We start from the raw sequence: 25,569 nt of genomic DNA, 5'->3' as shown, positions 1-25,569 counted from the left end.
AAACAATGCATGAAAAAATATTTTGAAATTGGGAAAAAACTCATAGTTTTAGAGCATCTCTAGATTCAAGAAACAACATACAATCCAAAGTCATAGATGGTTATTTTCCTGTATAATTATCATCCTGTTCCTCAGATGAACTAAATTCATGTTAATTCCATTATCTTCAGCAGTTACACAACTTCACATGAGCTGAAAATTTTAATCCAATGTGTTAAAATTTAAATGGCTCTAAAATTTTAAAATTGCAATGTAGTTGTGTAGTTCTTTGAAGTTCTTGTTATTAAACCACTCACTTTTTGGCCATTCTTTCTCTTCAGCCCTTTCCAGACTCAACTGTTTCAAATACTTGTAATTAGTGATGCTAATATATAAGGTAAGAATATAAGGGAAAATACTAAAAAATGTTTAAATCTAAAAGCATTCAGCATTTTAGTAAAAGAAGTAAGTCTATTTACCTGTGAATGAACAGGTGGATATTAAATGGAGCAGTTGAAAACTAACTGTGTTGAGAACTTACAGTCTTCCCCTATATTAAAGATCTGTTCCATACGTATTTCAGGGTAAGGCATATATTATGTACAAATGCTATGTAGCAAGTATTTTGTTGCATGGATAGTTTGGATTGAAGCCCAGACTGACATGATACACAAGTGCTGTGCAGAAAGTTTCTATGGTATTTTCTTTAGTGGATAGTTTGGGTAGAAATCCAAACTGGGTCAGTAAAAAGCCAATGCCAGGCAAGCCTATGTTTGGGGTTGGTTGGTTTTTTTTTTTGCCCCCCTTCTGTTTCAGTGATTCATGTTGAGGCTATCCTCTCTGTGTAAAGCATGGAACGGCTCTTTTGGGCTACAAGAATTCCCCTGGCTTAGGTACCCACAGATTTTACAAACTAAACAGAATGATGTAAACACAACAGCACCGAAACCAGTTGTCACTGTTCTGTTTTCTGTCCCTACGTCTTTCACAGGGCTAAGCACTGGTGTTGACACCTGGCACAGGCCTTTGAAAGCATGCAGGAGAGCCTTATGAGGGGTTTTGAGGAAGCATGCTCACATGGGACCCCAGAAACCTGTGCTGTGTCTCCTGTTCTCCCACTAATGTTGTGTGACCCTCTCTGAATAAGTTGCACTGTACATTGCAGAGACTTGCCTGAGCAAGTGTTCAGTAGCCATTTTCAATATAATCACAAGCTTTAGCACTGCTGGAAGAGACTTTTGCTTCCCCTCATGTCTCACATGTTGTTAGCGGTGGCAGGAGTCAGAGGAGGAACCGCACAGCAGAGCTGGGCCAGTTGTGTTGCATCAACAGGTGGAGTGCTGTAGGAGGGGAGATGAGATGGGGTGATAAAAGAGGAGGCCATCCTGATAAGGGGCTGGGCAGGGGGAGAATCCTGTACTGTGGTCTGGAGAGAAGGAAGAGAAGGAGGAAGATGCTGGGAGGAAGAAACGTAGAGGTGGGAATCCCAGAGCTCCTGTTCAGTCATAAGACCACAACCATCTCTTCCACCATTACAAAGTTCATCGTGGGTCTAGGACAATACATCTACCTCCAGCCTTGTGAAGCTCTGTTAACCTGTATCACTCCCCTGATAACTAGCGTGCCCCAAAGACCCCATTTACTGCACCAAGATTGTTCAAACTTGGCTAGCCCCTCACTGATTCATTCTTGGAATCTTCTTTGCTGCCACTGCAAAGTTGAATGTTGCCTTTCATCCTCAAGGCCATAAAAGTATTTTTGGCCTAGGTTTCTTCTGAACTTCTGAATTTCCCTAATATGCTAGGTTTTTTTTTTGAGTTTCTATCACATCGCTGCTATGAGTACACCAAGAATCTAGGTCGGAGTTGGCTTGCACATCTCCAGCTGTTTGCTGGCTTTATGTCTGTCAGGAAAGAACATAGAAGTTTGAGCATAAATCACTATCAGGGCATTCTTGTTGCACAGAATAAATAGATTCATAAGAGATGCTTTTATTTGCAGATGTTTGAACCAGGTCAATGGTAATCCTACACTGAAGATGCAGCTCCCGAACTACTTCAGCCAATGTAATTTAGTTCTGCCACAGCTCCATTTCCTCACAGGTTTTGGCATAGGCATTTGTCTGATTCTTCCGGGGAACAGTTTTGACAGCTAAACTGCCAGAAAACTGGTCATACAAAATAATAGTTTTCTACTAGCTTAGCTCCCAGAGTTGACTCACCATAAATCATACCACGGTAGCACCAATTTACATTTAAAGTGTTGTGGTACTGCACTAGGGGCACAATTAATGGCAGTGATTACAACAGAAATAATTGTAGTCCTTCCTTACAGCTGAAGAGCCAAAGGAAAAAGAACAAAGCAATATGTTTTTTAATAACTTCAGTCTCTTTCTTGGCTAGACACATTAACTGATTTGACCCATGGAATCAGAAACATCATGATCTTTTCCAGTTGTTTCACTTTCTCTGATTACACAACTATCCCATTTGTTGCTAGTCCCTATCCAGTGCCACTTTTAGAAATAACATGCAAGAAGTATGGAGTTTAACTGTTTCTTTTTAGTGTAATAACAGAAATAATTAATGTAATAACAGAATAATTTTAGAATAGAAAAACATGCCTTCCTTATTTCAATAATAAATTAATTCAGCCTGTTTACTTGTTGATGTGAAGACCAAGAAACAACTCCTGCTAGCCTAAAAGTTGCTAGCCTAGAAGAAACTGCCTGCAGAAGAAGTGATTCTCTCCAATCTACAGAGGTACTCATAATGGCAGCTAGTGTTTGGAAATTGAAGCTAGACAACCTTAAGATCAGTAACAAGATGTGAATTTTCAAAAGTCACTGCAAAGCAGAATATTACATGTAAATATTATTGTAGGTTTTATAATGCTTGAGATTATTCACAAAGACAAAATGTCTTTATGATGCAGACACTATTGCTCAGATACTTTTTTAAGCTGTAAGTTTAAAACCTCTAGGACTGGTCTGGGCTGTTTCCTCTGCAGAACAATGTGGGAAGCCTGCATCCCATCAACCAAAGAGGAAGGACAGGTTATTAGGATTTTTTTCTTTTCCCCAACTCAAAGAGAGACATTAAGGCCTGGTTATGCTTTGCCACCCTCCCCCTGCTCACTTTCCCTCCATACTTTGGAAAATATCCCAGACAATCTGTGCTTCTGTGCCTGCTCATAGGTGGGTACAGTTTGTTCCTTTTGCATAACTGCTTCTGTTGAACACTCCTTGACCTCTAATGGGTGTAGTTTACCCATATAGATGAGCTCATACCAGTTTATTTTTCAAGGGATTATACAGTCCAGTTGCATTTGAAGTTGTTTACTATATCAGGTTCCTATACTGATGACGGATGTATGTATTGACATAGTAAATGCCATTCTTCTTGGCATAGTCAAGTTTCATGTCCTTGGTCACACAAATTAATTATTTGTGTAACTCTGCTTCTGAAATTCTCTAGAGTGAATGTATCATAACACGCTCTCTTCACAATGAACTCTTTCAATGTATTAATTTCTAACGAAATTACTTATTCTAGGTTTAACTGTTATTCATGCTAGTATATCTCTGCTAAGACGAAATGTGCTTCATTAAAGTAAGCAGAAACAGATGTAATTAATTTCTTCTTCTTGTAGGCACAGTGCAATGAAAAAGTCGGGGTAAAAAAAAAACAAAACAAAAACCCCCAAACTCCAACCTGTCAATATATTATCAGCAATAATAATGTTTAGAATGACAAATGCATAATGAGTTGTCTAGAAAAATTAATTTTCTGAAAATTTAAAGAACATCCATTTTACTTTTCTGAACAGTTAACCCTTCTGTCATAATATTACGCTGCAGATGTGTAGCTTTGTGACCTTTCAGACTCCTGCATTTTATTCTTACTTTGTGCTGCTATTTAAGAATCTCAACAGTTAAGAAAAGCACATCTGAAACAACAGAGGAACACACAGTTGGATCCTCTAACATAAGGAGCCAAACTTGCTCTTAAACTATGTGCCTCCTCTGTAAAGTTCAGCTCTGATGCTGGTATGAAGTCACTGATAAAAGTGGAACTGGTATCAAGGCTTTTGGTTTGTCCAGATCACTAGCAAGGAAATAAATTAAGTCAGGAGGTGTTAAGACTGACCACACTGGGACCCTTGGGCTCAATTGCATCCTTGTCCTCAGTGATTCTCAGTCTCAGATGCTTAATAATAGTCTCATTATCTTGTTTCTTGAAAGAAATTGGATCACTGATGAAGATACAGTTTTCATTTTTAAGTCAGTGTTTAAAATTTCAGGATTAAAACGCTCTAAAGCCAGTAGTAGAGGACAGGAAGTGGCATTGCACATAAAAGCGCTGTGACATGAAGGGTAATTTCCTACTTTTCAAATTCACAGTAAGGGATTGTCTCATTTACGTGTGTGTGTGTCTACTAACATGTAGAGATTTAACAGCTTTTTCTCTCATGTGTAACTACATTCAAAACTGATCCTGATACGGTCCACAGACATTTAATTTTTCCCATTGTCTGGCTGCCAGTATCCCTGAAGAACATCAGTCAACATTATAGGAACTGTAGCAAGTTCTGCTGACAATGGAAGTAGGGCAGAAAAATGTACTGGGATTTCTCTTAAATGTATAGTATAAAATATGATAAACACCTCCCATTGAATTAATATATAACCAAATACTTTGATAGAAGTTGGCTCGGCATGTTCTTAACTGGTAGCATTGTGGGCAACTGAAAAATAAGCATGAGGTATTTGTATTGTAGTATTAAATTTAAGAGTATTTGAAGTACCAGCTTTTCTAGTAGTTAGACTTAGTCCCAGTATAATGACATTCTAGAAGCTATTTTGTGAACAAAGCATTCCTATTAAGAGAGAAATTGAGCAGGTAAAAAAAAAAAAGCTGTAGGAGAAATCAAAGACTCTGTCATGCCTGCACCTATTCAACTCAGTAATTATTACCTGAAGAGCTGAAATACTATTCGTGTGTGCATTTGTAGAATAGTTAAAACCGGGATCTTGTTGTTCTATAGTTACTATACAAACTGGAAATAAAGTAGTATCTGCATGGAAGAACTTACTGTCTGAGCAGGCAAGCTAGAGAGAGCTTGGCCAGGGGGGACAAATAAAGCATACAAGAGAGGCAGGTCACGAACACTTAGGAGCAGGGATGAAATTCTGCTAGGAGGGGAATCTACCCAAATGGGGAGACAGTAAGGGAGAAGAAGAAACACTGAATGGAATGAAGAAGAGAGATTGGAGGGCAGAGGGAATGATTCTTTAACACAGAGACTAGAGGGGAGAAGACTAACAGGAATTCAACTGAGCAGCCCTCATCAGCAAAAGGACAAGAGTATTCAGAGTATAAACTGTGAAAAGTGATTAAGCATTGATGGGGATTTGTGGATTCTGGCATATATCTGTGCTTCTCATAAACTATACCCAAATCCAAAACTCACCATCTTCTTGTACCTAATTTTCCTAGATGTTGCTGTGGGAATAGTATCTCCATTCTCCCACTATCTCATCTATTCAGCTTTTTGCAATTAAAGTGTCTTCGTACTACTAGTATGAAGGCAGCACGCTGGGGTCTTAGTGTTCACTGGGATACCTAGGCATAATGGTAAAGCAAATAATTATGTAGAAATTATATATAGAGGGATAGTGTAGGAACAGATGAACTTTTTAATGTAGATAGTATAGAGAAATACATTTTTAGCCATCCAGTAGTTATTTCCAATTAAATGTTACCATGCCCTTTTGATATATTTCACACTTTAGACCTGGATGACGCAGCACTTCAGAAGAGCTGACAAATATACTTCTGTAGGAATATAACAAAGTATCCTAAAGCAGTATGGTTGGTATAGAGTACATTAGTTAGCTGGTACAGGCTCTGTGAAAGTAGTTATTTTACCTTCTGTATTGTATCTATAGTTACTAATGCACACAGATAAGAGCTATGTATGTGTGTTTCTTTGAATAGAGGTCGTTTCCCAGTTTGAACGCCATCTTTAATCACATCATGCAGTTTTACTTCTTGACTAGAATAAGAAGCAGGAAGTAGAATGAAGCTTTATCTTTCTTAGAAACCCGTGACTGAGTTCTCACTGTTTATACTCTAAAAACTTTGTTATTTTAATTAATAAAGAAGGTAAAGACTCAAGTATTTGTCATAATGAAGCAGACTAAGCCATGTCACTGCTAGCTGTTATTGTTTAGTATATCTGTTTAAAACCTCACATCACTTAATCCCTTTTTCTTATTGTACATCTGCAGGTTTTGGATTACTTAACTTCTTATTTCTTACAAATCATGCCAAAAAATCTCAGAATAATATGCTGAAGGCCAAACCAGGGCAATACCTTATAAGGCACTTCATACTAGCTCTGACGTGTCACAGAAAACATCTGTGAGTACACAGAGTGCTTTCCGCTGATCATCATAGTATGTGAGTCAAGTCTGCAATGCCTAGGGAGAGTAGTTACTTCTTAAAATGCATATGAAATTAAAATGGATTTGAGAGAAACGATCTCTAAAAATTGAATTATTTCTTTGTCACTGTGAAGATCATTTAACTGGTATCTCATATATTATTTCATTTGTAGCAAAAAATATCAAAACACAAAAAATTCAAACATGTTTAAACATTAGAAAAATATATATTCAGGTATTTTGTTATGTTACCTGCTCAGGAAAATATTTTTTCTTATTTAAAAAAGAAGGAAAGAAGAGATATCTGAATTTGCCTAAAACTGAGGATTTCATTTAAACAAATTGAAACACCATAATGTTTAGTTTTATAATGAAAACTTTTGGCTTATGCAGCCAAAACGCAACATGACTGACTTGGATTTTCTGCTTTTAATTGCAGGCAAACCATTGGTGAAACTTTACAGTTTACAGGTGAACTCCCCTGCCCCATGGTGCATGGTGGGGGGTAAGGCAATTACATACATGGGACTCAAACAGGTTAATTTTTTAGAAAGGTACAAACAATCTATGCCCTTAAGGTGCTTGTGACCAAGAGCTTGATTCAGCCATTAGTGTGGGGTCAGCTACACAATTCAGACCTCAATGAGTACTTCCTCAAAATATGTGGAGAATTTGGGACTGGAATTTAGATTTGGGTCCCTTACAAATTCACCATTCCTTAGAAAAGAGAGGAAGGTGTCATGCACTTAAGGGTGAAATAAGTCTTTTGGAATTTAAATCCTCTGAAGTTAACATTAGTCTTTTTCCAATTATTTATTCAATGAGTTTTAGACCAGGCCAGTTTATAGTCTTTTGAGTTTCTCTATGGCTTTCTGGTAAATGCACAATATAACAGAAGCATGATATCATCGGTGACATGCTGAGAATAATGAAGATTCACAGGGTGAAAGGAGGCTCTTTTCTGCTCCTTTCCCAGCAGGAACCTTGGGAAGCTGGCATGGCTACCACACTGCTCTCTGCAGAACTGAGTAATCATTGCTAACAGATTTTTGCAATAAAGAATACATGTGGCAAGTCCCAGAAGACAACAGACTACACAAAGGGCAGAAACTTTAACTCATAATTGTTACCAGGTCCTTCCTACCATCTCCTCCCACACCAGCCACTAAAAGCTAACCTTCTTTGTGGGAGCTCAGGGCAGCAATTCCAAGAATTTTTTTTTTTTTTTTAAGGAAACTACCTTACATACTTGCATTTTGTAAATTTCAACAACACAATTTCAACCACACAATTTCAACCTACCATATGTTCAAGCTGTTGATATTCCCTTTAGAGAGATTTTTCTGTAAAAGGGGCTGATGAATGTTGTTGGTTAAAAAACCAAACCAACAAATGTACAAACCCAAAAAAACTCTGAGTTAGGCTATTTATAGCTCTAGTGACTAAGCATATAGACTGCAATACTCATACTCACTCAAGAGAGGAACCACATGATGTGAGACCATCTGGTACTCCAGGAAGGAGACCAAAGGTGGTTTCCAGTGCACATCTGTAGGCCATCAGATCATGCATATCCTTTCCAGAAAGAAGTACTGCTTTTAAAAATGATCACATGCTGCTTCTTTTCAGAAATGAATGTTATTAGAATGCTATCCACACAGGATGTTTTGTCTATCCAGCAGCACAGCATTTAAGGATGGGACTTAGTACTTTGAAAAAAGGTTTCAAACAGAGAATTTTATGTTCTTAAAATAGAACACAAACCAATGTTAAAGCTTTATTCCTTGCATAATTTCTTTAAAGTCAATAGATGTTGCAGCTCTTAATATGTGTCTATTAAAGATGACCTATTAAACATTAATAGAGTCTAAAAAATTGATTATTTTGGTTTTGTAACATTGGAGGAGGACATGGAATGTGAGATTCCCATTCCTTTCCCTTCATCTGACTAGGTTTTTATTGTTTTAGCTTTTTAGTTTTAGTTGGATCTGCTAGATCTTATGTTGAATAGCCCAGTGGAACAAATTATGTTAGAAATAGATTGTTTCTTCCACTTGTGAATGTGGGTCTTATAAAAAAAGGTGATAAGTAGGAATCACCACCAATTTTCTATTAAACAGGCTTTCACTAGAAAACTGTGTTTTATTTAAATGAATAATTGGAAAAAAAAACATATATGTGTTTTAAAGGGCTTCTGATACCATGCAGTGTCTTGTTACAGACACTTGTCTGCTTCCTTTCTAACTCATTTGGCTTGCTGCTGTGGAGCTGTGGCTTTCAGGGCTTCATATCTGGGGAACACCTGCAACATAATCTGTTTTAGAGTTAGAGATTGTTAAACTCCCAATAAAGGTCTTAATGTTTTTAGTTCTCAAGCATGAACTTCCTCCTTCAGGTCAGCTGTAGTTCTAAGGATGTCCTGGTCACTGGGACTCAAAACTTCTTATTTTGTCACACTCTCATAGGATTGAAAGATCACAGCTAACCCTGCACTCTCGTTTGCACCACCACAAAAGCAGCATGCACTCCCTAGTATTTCTTCTGGGTATTCTGTTTTTCTTTGGTTGTTTTTGTTATGTATTAGAAATGATAGAAATGTCCATCAAGTGGCAGTGCTTAGTGCTCTCAAATTTAGGAAGGCAAGATAGTTATCTTTCCACTTAATTTCTTTTTTTTCTAATTTTTGAATTCTAAATAGTGTAGATGATAGTTCAAATCCTACTTATAGTCAGTCGAAATGTGTCATACAAGTTATACTTGTGGGCAAAAGATGTGCTTTTGTACTACTCCTTTTAAATAGTTCCATTTAAACAGTTAGACAGTCTGTGGCGCATGTATATGTGTATTTATACGTACACATTGATCATATCTGGGCAGTTTTCCCATATCTTGACTCTAAATTAGTTGGAGATGAGAATCCTGTTATTCTGAAGGATTAAGAATTTTAAAGAGGGCAAAACATAAAAGTTACTTCCTAAAGATATAACATGCTACACACACATAAATCACTATTAGTAATCAAAATGTCTCTATTAAGTGAAAATTCACTCTTAAGTGAAGTTTTTCCCTGCTTTCATTTGGTTAAATAAACATGTTGAATTCCTCAGCATTATATGTGGTAAAATGGATAAAAGTCAGTCTGAGCAGAAATTACATTTTTCTAGTTTTAAAAAACAAATTATTGCTCCATTCAATTTACTGTAGTGTTGGTTTTTTTTAATATTTTCCTAGATTTTAATAGTTTTTTCCCATCAGTTGTCTTAGTTACTTGATAATGAGTTTATTTTTACTAGGACTAGTTTATTTTTACTGTTTCCTTGTCTTCAGTGCTTTTCTTTATTTACTCTGGTTACCATGTCATGTCAGGTATGACTGTGCATTTCAAAGCAGCTACAAATTAATCTGGAGTGTGCCTTCTCTGTTCAGATTTTTAAAACTATAGTGAGAGAAATTCACCTCAGTGTCATAATAAAACTCCAGTCTTATTAGAAAAAATACAAGGTGTGTTTTCTCCAAATACTCATCTCAGCCAATACTAGATATAGCCTAGATGATAGACCCAACAGCAGGATGATTATTGCACTACTCAAGCTGAATTACAAGTAACAGACCTTCAGTCTTTTGACCATGTCTTATTCTTGTGCTAATTTCACTTTTGATTTATTTTCTTTATTTTGAGGCAATACTAAATTGTTGCCTAAGACTGACAAAACAGAACAGTTCCATCAGCTGTCAATTTTACTCAGCTTCAGTGAGCAGTGATGGGGATTTTGAATAGTTTTGAAAATCAGAACTATAGCAATATCCAGAGATGCAGTGTTAGCTGGGACACTATACCTTGTGGTATTCAAGCACTTTTAGAATCCTATGTTCCGTAAAAGCTCAGTGTTTATTTCATTTATATACAGGATTCATGTCACTGGATTTACATTCATAAATATGTATATACTTAACAAACTTTGCCAAAATGAGAGCATCATCATCATTAGAAAGAGCGAGATGATTGTTGGCAGAGTTTTGTACTGTATCATGTATTCACTTTGTATAATTAATGTTAATTTAACACTTAATACCAATCCAATCTATTTGAATTTTTACTTGGTTTTTTTTTGCCTAATCCTGGTTCTCTTTGTTCCATCTGTATGATACTTTTTCTTGCACTTGTGCAAGGCTATTAAAAATTGGTAAAACATAAAGAGAAAATAATTGAATAGAGCATGGAAAGGATTTTACAGACCTACTGTAATAGAGAAAGATTAGTATTAAAAAACAGGTGTAAGAAAGCTAGGAGAATTTATGATTGTTTCCTTAGGCAAATTCAACCTATTTCAGAAAAAAGTCTTATTGTAAGAATAGTTGTACACGATATGGAGTTGTTCTAGTAGTGCTTTTAAACAAATATTTAGGATACCATTCTCCTGCAGTGAAATAGCTTAATGACTGTTGGACTTAAGAGATTTAGTAGTGACTTTCTGTTCTGAATCTTAACTCTTCATTCCAAACATAATAATAATAAAGAGAGAAGAGCTAATGAAGGATTCTTGTGCCTCATGATAGAGCTGCTCTTCATATGAATCCATAGCCACAAACGCGGTGACTATACCTGATTTCAAAATATCTTCTTCCAAGCTCTGCTTTTTTCCCATGCCATCATGCATTACATGATGAGTGGCTCTGAGCACATATGGAAATTACAGAAATTGCCACATATCAGGCAGATGAGCCACACTCAGAGTGTGTGCAAAATTCCTTGTGTAACTGCGTGAAAGAAGCAAAAGATGCAGAAGAGCTTCAGTTGCTTGGGAAATAGATGGGCAGTCTGGAGTTATCTACAGACCACCAGCATATAGCTAATAATTTATTAACACATTGAGTTTATTATCTCCAGAAGTAAAATCTTGGATTCAGGACTGAATCATGGTTTAAGACTTGCCATGCTGCTGGGCAAAGACTTTATGAAAAAGCTAGTATCTTGCCTCTCTTTTATGAACACTCCTGCAGCTATCTCTCAGTATTAATAATTAAAGTTCAGCTACATGGTATATTACTAAAAGAGCCACTGGTCAGACGTTATATAGTGAGACGTAGGGAAGTATTATAGTTAAGTTCTTGTATTTTTGTATAGTGAAACAGATCAGAAAAACAGGATGGAGTTTGTATTTTAGCGTGGGCATAATTCTGCATTTCAAAGGGGGGAGGCAGAAAAGGGAAGAAATGAGTTTGCTTTCTGTTTCTTCCTTTGAAGGGCTGAAAAGGGCCTCCACATTATGTAATCCATTTTGCAATGAAAAGGCCATTATCTTTTACCCTAAGCCCTCTGGAATCTCTAAGCAGCTCTATTAGATAGACACCAATCTGAAATTAAGTTAAAATCACCTGTATGTGGATTTCTGTAACACAGATATTTCATACAAACCTGTATTCTTTCCTTCTTATCACATTAAATGGTGGAGAAGTTTTTATTACTGTAATCATAATAATCTAGCAGTTTGCAAGCAAGATACTGAACAAAATTGCACAACCCTAAGCAAAAGTATGCCAAGGTTTCACAGCGATGTTGTTTCTGGCCTGTGAACACTATTCCAAGCAAAATACAATCAGAGAACCCAATTCTATTAAGTATTCATTGGAATAAGGAATAAGTTCACGGTGTAGCACTAAACTCCACAGCCTATTTAACAACTTTAACTAATAAACTGAAAAGCAGTAGAATGCTAAGAAAAAATACAAGAAATTAAGTAACTTTTACATATAGCAAAGAAATTACATGCATCTCTTGAAAGAGCTATGTACACATTTTTTATCAGTGAGTTTTTACTGACCACATTATGTACATACAATAAAATAGTAATTAATTATGTCAGCTACTGAATAACAACCAAAATCCCACAGGACTAATAACACCATTCAGAAGCACCCATCTACAGAGTAAAATCTAGGATGCTATATATTTGGCTTTGTATCTTATCAAGTGTGTCTATACAGGTCTTCTCTACACTGCAGTGCACTCTCTACTTTCCTGTTCCTAGCAAATTAGCTAATAGCTTTGTGATTGTTGAAACCATCCCAAAAATGTCCTCTGTTGTTTAATAGAACAGGAGAGTCCAGTGAAAATCTTACCTTACCTAAAGAGGGCTTATCTTAATTCTTGATGAAAGGCAGTTTAATTCTTCAGGATTTACCTCATGTATTTTGTCTATTCATGCCTGATTTGTCATTTAGCCAAGTTGACATGGAGACTCCTGGGCAATTTGCATGTTCTGCAAGAGCTCTTCCTATGAAGTGGTTGGTAGAAATCACCAAGGTGTATCACCTGCCTGGAAATCAGAGCAGTTTCTAAAATATTGTTTTGATTCTGTGTAGCGTAAACAGGAGACTCTGAACTTGCGAGGGCCCAGAACATACAGCGAGGCGCTCCCAGTCTGGGACCCATGCTGTTTGCCTGTGTCATACCAGGTGTGTTTATAGAATATCTTGCCTTCCTGGAGCCTTCTAATGTTTCATTAATCCAAGACATTGAATAAACATTAGATTTGGATGCTGCGTTTACTACCAAAGACAAAAGAACAAATAGACCCCCTGATCATATTCCCAGAAGAACTCCAGTGTTCTGTTGGGCTGCCTTCCATATAGCCATTCAAATGGTGAAAAGCTCAAAGAACACATTGTCTCTTTTTGGGTGCTTTCAATTCCCTGTCTTGCCACTGTGTTGGGGATTATCATCCCCAGGAAAACTCAGAATAAAGGAAGCTGATCAACCATCTGCTGAACAGCTTGTACAAAACACAAGGTTCTCCAACCTTGGAAAAAATCCATCTGTACCAGAGAATGTCAGCCAGTTGCAGAAGGTTTGTGGGAGCAGTCTGCTTCCAAGATATTTCCCCAGAGCTTCTGTATTACACTGCCTTTTTTTTTTTTCTCAAGTTCCTTTGGGCTGCAGACATCTCCCTGCTGTCTCAGCACCGTTTTCAGCAGGATACTGGCTAATGATCAACAAGGGAGGATCAGAAGAAGGACAATATTTTTCCATTGAATGTTCCAAGACTGTTTTCAGGAGCCAGGTCTTAGGCCTATATTACCAGGTACCACAGCTGCTTAGTAACAGTTAACATCTTACTTGGCTTCCTGTGCATAGGCTGGAAATGTACATTGCCACAGAGGCAGCCCACATATGTACACAGACAAGACAAACAGCATTATCTGATGGATCTTCCCTAGTATCTGAAGTACAGAATGAGATGCCACACAAAGGAGCAACCTCTGCTTTTGTCACCTCCTTATCACAAGATAATACAAGAAAAGACTTCTTTTTTTTCATCCATGTACCTCTTGCCACTGCTAAGTCTTCATGTTGCTTGACAACACATAGGATAACCTAAGCCAAACTGTGCCCAAAAAGGCTCAACATTTGGGTTTACCCTTTACATGATGCATCCCTCTCCCAGCTCTCAGCTGGTACCCCAATTCCATTTTAAAGTAATTTTTCACCAGGTATATTCTCTCTCGTAGCTGAAATACAAACCCCTAGTGGGACCAAGGTCTGTCTCAAAGATACAGCAAAGCTGGTTTAGTTTGCCTTGTTCCATAGCACCTTTTCAATATGCTTCAGTTTTCAGTCTCCACACACACACAAATTTCTGAGCTATCAGGTTACTGCTCAAGGACGGTTTTCTGGGGTGTTTTCTGGCAAATTCACCACCACTCAGTTTTCTTACTTGGGCTAATGTTATCTAGATTGGCTGCGCAAAGAGGTCTGTAGTGCTTCACTGCCCTGCACCTCATACTGTGGGGTATTTTCCAGCGAGACAGTAAATCTCTCTGGGTGGCTCGTTTATCCCTTTGTAAGCTATTGATCTGAAAAGCTTTTTCCAGTGGCTTCTGAGTTAACTGTACTCCGTTTTTAAGAGGACTTCCGTATTTCCTGTAGTGTCTGCCAGTGTCACAGCAGGGACTTAGACTCGCATGGGTTCACAGAGGAGAAATTTCTGTTAGTTCTCTCCCTTGCTGTTGTTATAACTGCAGTGTTATACAAGGCATTGCTATAATTGCTAACAGGATTGGTTTTCCTGTACTTTCTTTTGGATTTGCTGCTAGTTATTAGTGGGTTTTAATAATTATTCATAGGATTTGTTATTAATGGTTGCAGTGGTTGCTTCACCAGAATCTTCTATAGAGTTGGTTTTGCTCCTTCCCCTTTACCACATCGTCTGGATCTGTGTTTTCCCATGGCTGTGGTGTTCATGTTTGCCATTACATACAGGTAACAGCCCAAGCAACGTTTGTCATGGCACCAACAGAAAAACTTTGTCTTTATTGCTACTCAAATAAAAAAGAATGGAGTGATTCAGCCCACCGCATAGAAAAAAAACAAACCAACCTTCTTAAGCACCTATGCCCTTTGGCCAGCCTGGGGTCTAATAAGGAGGGAACAAATCTCAGTGCCTCTTGCACTGCACCTACTAGAGATGAAGGTGGCCGTCCCCGAGGGCTGGGACCTCAGCCAGTGCTTGGCAGTGTCTGTGTGCTGCTCCTGTCCCATCAGGCCTTTCCACTTGACTGCATCTGGAGAGGTCCCGTATGCCCTGCTGCAATCCTCGCAGGCACAGTGCCCCAGTTACTTTATTTTTCATGTGCAAAGGAAATACTTTGAAATTTCAATTGTTGATACATTTAATAGAGGGCATCACTGCATAAACTTCTGCTTGTTAAAAACAGAGCTCCCGTATATACAATAAAGGCAAATAAGTTATAAAAATCAACTATCTAGTAATAGAAAAAGCTGATAGCTGACTAAAGTCACATGGATAACAGCAGTCTACTATAACAGTTTCAAAAATCAAAAAGGAGCTGCTTCTTTTCCAAAATAGAGTTGTCTTTGAGCACAAACTTTTAAACAACTGATTGCATCACTTTCGAGCATAAAAAATGTATTTTTAGTCAAAAGAAAACCTCTGATGTACTTACATAATGATGAGCCTTATTAATATTTACAGATGTCTGCATAATTTTGATATATAAACACCCAAACTATTATTTCAAACACAAAGAGGCCCTAGTAAGTTTGCAGTTATTTTAATCGATTTCATTAATTCAGTTGTTACTTGTGTCAATTTCTGTCACGTTAATTTTAAATGTGTGTAGCTGAGTACATGTTTAAAATTATACACCAAATACAGATTCCCATTGACCTATTGAACACAGTTTCTTCTTTCCAGCAGCTAGTTTTCCATTTTCCCAGGACATTCTACCTCCTCCTTGCAGAGTGGTTTGGCTGCGATTTCTAATTGTGTGAGTCAGATGTTCTGGCTTTTCCACAGCCTCCCACTTTTATATCAATCTTTTCCAGATTCATGGAGCAGAGAAATACAAAGCATTTAGAACTGAGCAATGTGATGAAAGATACTAAATTTTAAAACTAATAATATTTTAATCTCTGAAAATGAACTGGCTAGTCTGCGAATTGAAAGGGTACAATTACCACAAAGAAAACATTAGATATTTTTTTGATACCAAGGGTTTTTCTGTAGAATATTACTTTTAATTTAAGAAACTTTTCAACAATCTTCTTGGCATAGATTGTAAGCCACAGATGAGACATTTAATTAATTTTTTCTATTCCCTAGCACACAAAATTCCGGTCTAAAAAAAAGAAAAAAAGTAACACTAATGACTCCCTTGCATCGAATAGACAGACTTTAGGGGCCAGCAGTGAAGCCAGCTGAATATAAGTTTATTTTCCCACACTGGTAAAAGGAAAAACATAATGATAGACAAATTATTATGGTAGAATGTGTTTCCACTAATATGTGCAGTAAGTGTCTGTTTAAAAGAAAGCTGAACAAAGCAATTTGGGCCTTCTACTAGATATAGGGCTGGCACTTCAGCTTGTTATTTTCTTAGGAACCCAGCTTCACAGAGTTTTCTTAACCACTGTTAGCCCAACCACAGTTGTGAGTAGGTAGCCCCAGTCAATACCAGGAATGTGCTGATTTATTGCAGCTTTATTGCAAACAGAAACCAGATAAGTAACGAGTTCACTATCTTGAAAAATGAGGAGTTTGGCATCCAGTATTTTTTTTTTCAACTTCTTAAAATCTACTACCCAAATACAGACTTGGAAATAGGTAGGTGGACTGATAAATTCTACTGCAGAAAAAAATGGGCTGGCTTCTGACCTGTTCCACTTTTGTCTGTTCTGATGATCCTTTATTGACAATTACCAACATTTTTCCATCAATGTAGTCTACAACAAGATTTTTTCTTAGCATCTGAATTTTGCATCAGCACAACTTCTTTCTTTCTCTTGTCCTACCAGGCTGATTACTGCTGAGAAAAAACAACCAAAAATTAGTTTCTCAGAGTGTGTTGAAAACACTGTACTGTAATAAGAATATGGAAAGACAGGCAGTCTTGTATACTGGATGAAGAGGTCTGCACAGCTTCTGCTGTCTTTATAAGCTCCTGAGTTTTGATATTTCTTGATTTTTGTTACTTTTACTTTTTTGAAATTTTTTTCCCCACCTTTTGAAAAATACTGAAGGATTTACATCTGTAAATTAAAGGAATAAAAACTAATCAAGACTGCAATTTCATAGCTGCAGAGTAGTGGGGTCATATGATCATGTGCGGAAGTAAAGTAAGAAATAGTATTTGTGTGGTAGTGGAGGAACTCCTAAAGCTCTTCATTCAGAAACTGAGAAAGCAACAGCTAGCAGTGGAGAGCATGATGCTTCCTCAGGAAGCCAAGACCCACCAACAGGCTAAAGACAGTCATCTGTCTCAAAACAAATAAATATGCCTGAAATTAACAAAGACAGATTTTTTTTTAAAGTCAAATGTATGGCTGAAATCTGTCTAAACTCCAAGGAACTTTGCTCTTAATGTTTAATTCCTCTGTGCCCAGAACTCTGATAGAGGCCTCCAACTCCAGAAGTCTGCTCCAGGACCCTACAGGAAGATACTAAAGACTGAATTTTTGGTTCTTCCAGAGTATATGGAAAGAATAATTTTGGAAACAAAATCTATTGAAAATGTTGCAAAGTTTTTATACAGAAAGAGATCTTCTTTCTGTTTATTTATTTGGAAACGTATAAAGCAACCCTTTGACACTCTTTTGGTATGCAGTCTACCTTTACGCTGCGAAATGACATATGAGTCGCAAGACCAAGCAAGCTAAGAGCCTGTTGTGTTCTTGATATCCGCCTGGCTTAAGATAGGCTCGATGATCTGTATTTCTGATAAGGCACTTCTTTGTGAAACATTAAGCCATGGAACAGTATAGCAACCTGCTTGTCATCTGATATTGCCAAAGGTATTATGGGATGTACAGTGACAGACTTGCCTGAGCAGGGATAGCTATGTCCATGATTAGCTTACCGCCACTACTGTTAGGCCTGCGTGACAAGGTACAAGACATACAAATGATCTCTTCCCAGTGCTAGCAAATTCACCCAGAGCCCATGTGTGAGTACAGACTCATGTTTAGAGAGTCTGGATACACAGTTTAATTATAAACACAGTTTAATTATAAACACAGGCTTATGTTTAAAGCACTATATAAGCAGATTTATCGAAGTGTAGACTGAACATGTGGATAAGTGTTTATACCTAATAGATGCCACTTCAGGAGATGTCAACATAATTCCCACCAACACACCCTATGCAAAAAGCCCATGAAAACATATTCGTGCCTTCAAAGTCAATGAGACTAAGCTTTCTCAGAATGACTCTCCAGGCTGAGAGTTCTCTGAATCGATAACATTTGTGTTAGCAAAAATGTGCTAGATGATTCCAAATGTCACAATACTGCATAAAGACAGACTTCCTATAAGCAGACAGGCTCCAGAATGTCTAGCATGTAGATAGCCTCAAACACTACCTGAAATAATGCTCAGAAATGAACAAAAGAATAAATGCCAGACATTCTTTGTGGTTTGCATCATCAGGCAAAAAGAGACACATCTTACACTATCATTACTAATCCACATAGCTTAAAAATTTAGTAGCTTAGAAGAAGAGCACATAAAAATTACAATCTCAATATTAAGAGGCTATGACTGTGCAAAATGTCTGTCTGTATTTGTAGTGCTGTTGGCCAAACTGAGTGCATGGTAGTTGTTATCTCATTTAGTATTCTGTATCTTATTATTTGCATATTCTGGCTACTGAATAGTTATGCTTTATATTATTTACCAATCACAAATGTTCTTCCTGTGTTAAACTTAAAACTGCTTGTTAATGTGATCCAAGCCAGATTTTAATCAAGTTTGCAAAGGTGAAAAGCTTGTTCATCACAATATTGTTTTAGTTGTGCCATCTCATACCAAATTTGCATATGCTACAAAAAGAATTAAACAGCCTCCTAAATCAGAGACTTATGACTTCTGACCAGCAGGAAAACCAAATGCATTGAAATTTCTTGAGAAATACTGTGCTTATGTTATTTCCATTCCAAGTGTAAGCAAATGCTTTGGGGAGAATAATCGCTTCCCATGAAGTCACCATCACAATTTTGAAATCTCAGTAGGTTCAAAGAGTTCAAGGATATAGTTAAATGCCTGTCGTGGATTTAAAACCAACCCAAATTTTTAGCTTTTCAAGCTTTGCCTACTTCTGAGCCCCAAACTAATTATCCTCAATTAGTTCAGCACTGTAGTGGTTACTCATTATATTCCATAAAGTACTTCTTTATATAGTGATACTGTATAGTAGGAAACTATGAGATGTAAGGGTATTTAGTATTTTTTTCCATACTACCAGACTCACTAACAAGGAACATGTGTTTATGTCTGTTCTTATATTTCAAGTGGTTTGGAGAAAGCAAACCAAAGTAATTATACTAATAATAATATCTTGTTTTCATCTGAGAAACACTCTAAAAGAAAGGTGGAAACCTAGGTGACACTGTCTTTTATTCTCAGATAAGGAAACTGGGTAATGGAGAGTGCCTTGGCAAAGCCACCTGCAAACTTTATCTGTCAGTTCTGCTGAGAGCTATGGTGCATTTGTTTGTATTTATAAACATATATATTTATATTTGCTGTAAGGATAGGGCATACCTTTTGCATATTTGCTCTACTCAAATATGGTTGTGAGAGCCATGATCTTTTCTCACAGTTTTGTAAAATGAATATCCCATGAAATAATAATATTTGATTGACTGTAGAGACACATCAAAGGAAGTAGCGTAAAGCAATGTGCATAATAAGCAAAACTTCTGGGTCAGTGGAGAAAAAAGCCTTTGGCAAATGGATTGAAATCAATAGGTTGAAATGGATTGAAATATAGGTTGATGTGGAGATCAGACAAAGCTTCTCTCAAATATATTCCATCTGTGTGAGACGGTGGCTTAAGGTTATACGACTTCAAAAGGTACTCTACTAAAATAGAAAAGTGTCTTCTCTTATTGTCACAGCTGAACATATCCCAGCTTTAGCTGCTGTTTAATATTCTAGTAGTGCAGATTTCACTGCCGTTTCTGATAAATGCTAGAGAATTAATTTCATATTTTTATATATCCACCTCCAGGGTGTTTAGAGGTTATATATTCAATAGCAAACTATCACATCTCACTGTGTGTTTCTGGGCATCTTTAATCATGGAAATGTTTAACCAGCAAAAGAAATAAGACCTGGAAGATCACCTGAGCGTACAGATTCTAATTGTTACACTAAGATCTGTTTTAGAGGTAAACAAACTTTCATCTCTCCATTCTAGTGCCCTAAAGATAACTGTTGTTTTAATGTCAATATTCATTCACAAACCTGTGTGAACAGATTTTAAAACCCCAGCTTTCACTTTACAGCCCTTTGTCAGCTTTGATGGGAATTTAGGGTTCACACTGAGTGCAGAATTAAGATATGGTAAGCTTTTAGGAAGGTAGAAAGCAGTTCTTTCATTTTGATTTCCTTGTTATTTTTCTGTATTGGGTTTTCTTTTCTATGACACAAAATTAAATATTTTGGGGTTTTTTTTGATCTTGTTACCAGTAGGCATTAAACTCTAAAATGTGTCTGTAATGCAGGTTGCTTATACAGTGTTTTATGTTTAAGATAATATATTTAGATTTTAGGACATATGAACAGAACATTCAGAAATATAGTATTTTGTGTCATGTATATAGCAGTATGTATATGTATACATATGCATATCACATACATATAACTATGTGTAAATATATATGTACATCCATAGTTAGCACCACACAGGAAAAAAAGCTCAATTTTAAATTACACCTCTTCTTTCTAAAGAAAGAGTACTGCTCAGTGGTAAGGAATGCAACGCTGTCCTATTCATAGCAATTTCTGACACAGCATTTAGTGTAACCATACAGAGACATAACAAGGAAAAGAACTGGAAAATATTTGTATACTTATTAAGTGCCAATAAAGCTGATAAAAAGCACGACTGCCACAGACATTATGCAACATGAAGTAGTAAGATCTTCTGTTTCTAGAGGATGTGGTCTGAAAAAACAGCAAATAGTTTGCACGAGGTTTTTTAAGGGGTAGCATTACTCAGCAAGTTTCATACATAGGAGTCAACACTTTTTAATTTATTTGGGGATCTTAGATGTTTGGTTTTAGCTGGCTACAGGGAGTATATAATTCATATTTCTTTTTTAAACTGGAGAAAGGACACATTTTGTAGAAAAAACCAAAATAACAACAACAATGATACCATCAACTATTTCACCTTTGAAGTTTAAAATAGTTAAGAAATGTGATTTGCCCCATGGCAGAGTGGGTATTAAAGGTAGCCCTTCTGCTAAGTAGCTGGAGAAGGGGAAAAGGAGAGAATGGCAAACTGTTCACTCAACTTTGCCACCAAAAAAAAAAAAAAAGTAGAGAATCAGGCTACAATCTCTTGCCTTGTACAATAGCACACTCAAGACAGTTTTTGGCCCCTCTAAAATGTTGTTGCTGCTTGACACAAATAATTTAAGACAGCAAGCCATTTTTTTGCCAAGTGTTTCCAAGGAGGATCATGGGACAGAGCATGTTGCCGCTTGCTCTCTGTGATTTCTTTTTTTCTCCTTCCTCTTTATCATTGCCTGGGCACAGATCCAAGGACTGGGCATTTCGACATTTCATAGCCTCTCAGCTGTGCTGCTTCTTGCTCTCACCGCACCCTGGTCCCCAAACCTGTGCCTGTCCTGGCACAGCTCATTAGGGTCGGTTGGGCCTGGCAGCCCTCCCCTGAGACCCTGAGCCTCAGCATGTGCCTGTGCTTTGGAAGCGCTGCTGGGGTCTGTCTTCTCTTAAGCTATGCCAGGGACTTGCTATAGTTCTAGCCTATCCTGGTGGCCCTTCTCAGCCCCAAACCCCACACCTCTGTGCCTGCCTCACATCTGAAGTTGTACCATGAGCTGCACATCCTCATTATGCTCAAGGTTCATTCTCATGGTCCTCCCTCGCCCCAGGTCTCCCTCCTTCATTCCTGCCTTGTCCCTGGAGCCCTGCCCTGCTATCTGCCTTCTCACCACACCTGGTTCCCATCATCCTCCCAGCCCTTAAGCTTCACTCCACCATGTCTGCTCTGTCTCCAAAACAGTGCTGGGGCCACAGCCCCTCAGTGCTGCCCTGCTTGTCCTACCACCTCTGTCAGCCCAGGGCCCTGAAGATCTGTGCTGCACCCCCACTGGCACCACACCTCATCCTAGTACTGCAGACTCTGTATTTCCTGTCTTCTCCTTCTCCACAAACTTGAAGCTCAGTCCCACTGTCCTATGTCATGACTGCTTGGTGGTATATATGAAATTGAACAGAGACATTGTCCACACCTCACTAATTTGTGGTTTATTCTCTTCAGATGAACTGTGTTTATGCTTTACTAGGTGAAGTAATCTAAATGTTGATCTGCCAGCTAGGCATGAAATGAACTACAGGACAACATTTCAAGTATCATGACTCTCAGATGGTGCCCAGCATGGCACGTCTCTGCACTGACCTGTTGCGGCTCATTCTTTACCTTCTGTAGCTGGCTTCTGGAATACCACGTGCTACAGCAGTGGCAGAGCGTGCTGCCATTGACTCGGGAGAGGAAATGCTTACAGGACTGACAATCTGGTGAATAAGACCTTTACAGTCCTAAGGAAGAGATGAGAAAGAACTACAAATACCTTCTTTTTCTTGCTTGAGGTGCGTTGGCACTTTAGGGTTAGGCCAAATCTAGCACAGGGTTACACTGCCAGGGTCACAGTTGCATCCCACAGCCAAGAGGAAAGGTAACTGACAGTGGCAAAAGTGTTAGAGCAGGAAAAAGACAACAGAAACATTGAGAAAGATGTGCAGAAGTGAAGTACATTATGGGTAGATTGTGATAAATGCATAGTTACTCATCCCTTCACTGTGCCAGAGTACCTGCAATCCCAAACTATGCACAGCCAGTTCCTTCAGGAAGCGTTCAGTGTGCTGCCCCCCAGATGCTCAGCCTGTGCCCTGCTACCACAGGAGAGGCCAAGGTGGAGTCAGCAGTGGGCTGCAGGAAGCACTCTGTGGGCTTCAGTAAGGCTCTAGAGTTGGACCAGGTCTCGTTGGACCTGTTGTCCTCCCTCCTCCCATGCCTCTATCACCACGACTTCTTTGAACCCCAGTTTGGTACAATCTGTACAGCTGAGAGTTCATTTGATTTAACTACATTATTTTTAAGATAAACTGCTTCCAACAGGGTTGAGAAAGAAGAGCAAGGCCATCAGCTGTCACATCTGTTAGACTTTTCAAAGAGGGCTGCAAAAAGTAATGGAGAAAAGGAGTCAGGAAAGAGCAATGGAAAATAGAGCTGAGGGTATGAAGAAGGGCTTTTGCTTTCCTGGCACAGTACTAAACAGCTAAAATCAAGTAAGAATTACAAAAGCCCATGACTAAGTATTTTCTTTATTGTACTCTTTATGGTCTGACCTTCTTAGTTTTAGAATGAATCCACTGATAACTGTGGTTATCATTATTCCTAAACTACAAATACTCTTACACTACAGGAGTTTTGTCTCTCTGAATTTCTTCTTGTCATCATTAAGTAAATTATTAAGTAAATTATACATATTTCTACCTTGTTTTCTTTATTTTATTTCCTGTCTGCTTAAGTAAATGAAAGTGTGAAGTCCTTTCTAGTTTCAGATTTGACATCATAGTAAAGAAAGTTTTCAAATACTATCTAAGCACATATATTTTGGAGCATCGTAAGAAAACAAGAGTGTCCATTTCTGGCAGTAGGGTCCCTGACCTTGACATATACCTGAAAAACAAAAACTCTGTCTTCTCATCTTATTGTAACATATCCCTATGTTACTTTAAATCACTATTGAGAACTGTCAAATTAATTATTAGCATCAGAAATGCAGTTCCAGTGGTGTCTCGATCCTTCTTAATAAATAGCTACAATTAGAGTCTTAAATCTCAAGTGCAAATCCACAGTTCCTTCAAACTCTGAGACTTGTTTGGCGGTGAGGAGTGTCAGTTAAATTTCAGACTACACAGACTTTGAGAGAGAGTAAATAATATATTTTTATTTTACAGAAACATGCCTGGAGTGAAAATTTCAATTTTACTTATTTCTTTAGTGCACTGAGAACATTTTCATATTAACAGAAGTATTTAATGAATGTTGAACTCTTAAAAAAGCTGCAGTCTTATTAAAACAAATATCTATGCCAACTCACCCAGTAATCCAAGAATCAGAACGCAGAATGCCATAATTAAAACAGATATTTATTACGAGTGAAATACTGATATTTTCACAGACTTCAGAAAAAAAAAGTGCCAGAATGACAAAATATCATATTTTGTCATCTTCAGTCAGAATAAAAGACATTTAAATATTCATAAATCAAAACATGTAATATCTATTTGCTTACATTTCAAGTCGATTCAGAATGAAACAGTATTCCCTTCAGTGTCTTCAGGGAGACGGAGTTCAAGGAGTTTCATGTCCCCATTCTCTGCATTATCTGGTAAAACTATATTTCTTAAAATGCATCACACAAGTGTGTCAAAGGCGATCATCCTTTGCAAGTTTCATCAGTTGCGTCCTGCAGATAATAGCACTGGCTCTGATGCCGGGGAGTAATTTGGCATTGCGTCTTCTACAGTGTCTGCAGAGAACCAAGTACCATTAGGACTGATTTACAAAAATGTCTTGTTATTTTGGAAAGACATTTTTGTCCTTCCTGGAGAAATACAACTTTTCAGAAGCCAACATTGTTTACGCATGGTTCCTCAAGCCTCACTTCTCATAGTATGTTCAGATAACAGTGTCCTGCTAATGGCAAAGCAGATGATTGTGATCATCCTTAGCGTATGTCTGAAAAGAGGCCGCATCTTAGGTTTGTTATTCCATCTTTTCCACTGCACCACCACCTCCATCTGAGACATCTTCTATGTCAGACTAAGTTAGTCAAGGCAATGACTCGATTTTGTTATGACTTCTTGAGGGCTGCATACATAACGTAATATAAACATTTTGTATTTACTGCTAATCGTCATTCATTGACTTGTTATTTTTGGCAGTCGTGATTTTTCCAGAGGAATGAACACTTGCATTAAATTGAACAAGGCTGGACTCTGCATGGTATAAATGAAGGAGAGTTAATGACATCTCTTGTTTCCAGTTTTATGGTTTTGTTTTGTTTGGTTTTAATTTTAAGTCATGAACTAGGAAGACTGTTTGGAGCAGCTATTTCCTGAAGATTATACTTTAGATATGATTGTTAAGTAAATATTTTTGTTGTGTTTAAAAACCTTGCAGATACTGCATAGGTCCTTACTGCATTATTTAGAGTCTTTCAGCCCAATTCACTTTAGATATTTTTACACTGTTTCCTAAATCGGTCAACAGCTAACTGACAGAGGGAGTAAGATGATCACTGACAATTCTAGGATCGGAATAGCATTGTAACAGTAAATAGTAGAATGGGAAATAAAGAGATTACTAGGGCAATTCTAGGGACCAGGAATAATCTGCCGGATAATGAGACAACAATATTTTGGCTATCAAACAGATACCCTGGGTAAGCACGAAAAATGTGATCAGGTCACCTCAGTCAAAACTGGTCCAGACTCCACTTTAGGGAAAGTGCTGGCTTTCTGGTGAAGAAGGAAGGGACTGTTTCACGGATTAAAATCTTTGCTTCTGTGATGTCTTCGACA

At 37.7% G+C, this 25,569-nt stretch overlaps 1 protein-coding gene across 4 annotated transcripts in view; it reads left to right on the top strand.

Annotated features, from left to right (window-relative positions):
* Positions 1–25,569, top strand: part of SLC44A3 (solute carrier family 44 member 3) — a 99,179-nt gene that overhangs the window by 19,316 nt on the left and 54,294 nt on the right. Inside the window, exon 2 of one of the 4 annotated variants that reach the window (XM_086753587.1) lies at positions 6,867–6,932. The exons of the other annotated variants lie outside the window; for them this stretch is intronic. The gene's annotated coding sequence lies outside the window, so the exon portion shown is untranslated. The remainder of the gene's footprint in view (positions 1–6,866; positions 6,933–25,569) is intronic. 4 annotated transcript variants of the gene reach the window in all.

This window comes from Chlamydotis macqueenii, chromosome 8, assembly GCF_036417535.1.
Source record: "Chlamydotis macqueenii isolate bChlMac1 chromosome 8, bChlMac1.mat, whole genome shotgun sequence".
NCBI classification, from domain to species: domain Eukaryota; kingdom Metazoa; phylum Chordata; class Aves; order Otidiformes; family Otididae; genus Chlamydotis; species Chlamydotis macqueenii.
This window is presented reverse-complemented; position numbering and strand designations above follow the sequence as displayed.